The sequence below is a fragment of the Stegodyphus dumicola genome, chromosome 2, assembly GCF_044657685.1.
Source record: "Stegodyphus dumicola isolate Sdum_Otavi_A_Nest chromosome 2, ASM4465768v1".
NCBI classification, from domain to species: domain Eukaryota; kingdom Metazoa; phylum Arthropoda; class Arachnida; order Araneae; family Eresidae; genus Stegodyphus; species Stegodyphus dumicola.
The window spans coordinates 70,884,516-70,886,706 of record NC_140769.1 but is presented as its reverse complement, the minus strand read 5'-3'; the positions used below and the strand labels follow the sequence as shown (position 1 = coordinate 70,886,706).

The 2,191-nt window shown below is 28.1% G+C and overlaps 1 long non-coding RNA gene across 1 annotated transcript; it reads right to left on the bottom strand.

The window, feature by feature from the left end:
- Nucleotides 1-750: 750 nt before the first annotated feature.
- On the bottom strand, nucleotides 751-1,709 carry LOC146998470 (uncharacterized). Its single transcript, XR_015039448.1, has 2 exons — nucleotides 1,235-1,709; nucleotides 751-1,095 (listed from the first exon to the last, which is right to left on the bottom strand). It is a non-coding gene; the product is annotated as an uncharacterized LOC146998470 (long non-coding RNA).
- Nucleotides 1,710-2,191: the final 482 nt, after the last annotated feature.

The window sequence follows — 2,191 nt, the reverse complement described above, 5'->3', positions numbered from 1 at the left end:
ACTGTGTACTGGGAATTCGAAAGACATGCTCTTTTAAATATTTGTGATATTGCTGTTGAATTGAATTTTATGATTTAAGTGGGAAGAACATGATATTTAATAAATAAAGATAACACAAAATGTTAAAAAAAAAAAAAAAACCTCAGGGCATAATATAAAATCTGAAAGCTTTCAGTTTATTTATTTATTTATTTTCAAAAAGTAGTCAATGGTTGATCATGTTCAGATAAATGACTTGGTGGTTTCACAAAATGAAATTTGCTGTCTGGTTCCAAAACGAAAAGTAAAACAGATCTGATGAATTGGAAACGGATGAGTAATTACACGAGATGTCAAATTCACTCAAAAAGTTGCACTAAATGTATTTAATATGATACATAATTTGCTATTTTTATTTTCTTTTATATGAATTGTTGATAAATTATGATTAGTCATGTATACTTCAGATTGAAACTACTTTGTGAAATCAGGTAAGGTATGAGGATTGAATATTAAAATTATCGTACACAAACTTAAGAACGTATTTCATTTCTTAAATGAGTTGAATGAAAAATTTAAATGGGTGAATTATCTGTTTTCTTGGTACATTCACTCTGCTAAAACAGATTACAATATTTGGATTTTATTTTTGCCTTGTGATTTGGTGCAGTTTTTTTAATCAAATCAATTAAATTACTACAAAAATTCAAGAGGGAGTCATACAGTGAGCTATAGTACAATGAAATTAATAAATATACAGATATTACATGATTTGTAAGTTTTAAAATGTTTTATTCTGTAACATATTACAGATAAAAAATTATTACTACATGAAATGAAATAAAAGTTCATCAAATTTGACATAATACCATAAAGGTCATTGTGTGTTCCTGTTGGTACAGGACACATATCGACCAGGTATCACAATTCTATTCACAAACATAGTAAAATTTCCCTGCTGATGGTCATCAAAGGAGCTACAATGCAGTCTTGGAGTTTTGATATTATTAGCAATAGGAGCATATAAATATAGTCTAAAGCACATTCCAAAAGCAAAAGATTGCGGAGTGTATGGTCAATGATCTCATGGTCATCTGAACAACATTGAGTCATCTTCTGATATTGATCAATCCAAAACAAAGATAGAAATTTATTATTAGGTAATACAACAGTTTTCAGAGAGGAAATGTGTATTTTTCTGAATCATATTTCATTTAGAGAAATAACAACTATAACGTATTAAAATCTGATATACCTTTTACAGTGTTTCTGTAGAAAAAAAGGACCCATGTACCTTTATCAGTGAAATGGCATATAAAATGTTCAAGTAAATATAATTTCTATTCAGTAACAGCATGACAATTTTCCATGTCCAGTACACAAACGTACCTATCCAACAAATGCTTCACCACTAGATAGTGGAAGAATTGTCTTCCATGCATACGATTGCAAAATTTATATTGCAGCATCTGTAAATAATATGGTTTTAGTTGTAATCAACATTGCAAAATCTTCCCTATGTTTGGTTATAGAACACATATTTGCTACTAATGTAATTTGTAGACCTATCCTGTTTGTGGATTACATGCAGTGATGAGCTATGAAAAACTTGACAAAGAGTTTGCATTTTATTCTATATAAACAACTTATGCAATTCTAATGAACTGTTATATTTTTTACAAAAACAGAAAATACTAATAATTGTATATGAATGAGAAAAACGTAATATCTTTTACCAATAAATCACAAAATATCAATTTTTAAATATTTCAATACGTTTACCTTTACCAGTCTCAGGTTAATCTCATTGATTTTGGAGGGTTAATCTCATTGATTGGTGATAAAATGTATCAAGAAATATTTCAAAATGATTTCTTTAATGGTTTTGCTTACTGAATCTTGTGATACTACTGTAAATAAGAAGCTAAGCAGTATACAGTAATAAATTACAATATTAAGAAAAATATCTAAAAGTTTGATTACAGCTACTTTTTTTTCCTTCTTAATGTCACACCAGCTGTATGTGAACAAACTGCAATTAAATCTTTCTTCAAATAGTTTTAAAAAAATAGGTATGAATGTTAACCATTCATTATACATGCATGTGTAGATTCAGTAGCAGCATTTTCTGAGTCTAAACAAGAAGAATAAGTTGTATCTATTATAGCTTAGATATAAATTTAATAAGGGGCTAATGCAAGTTTCCTATAGC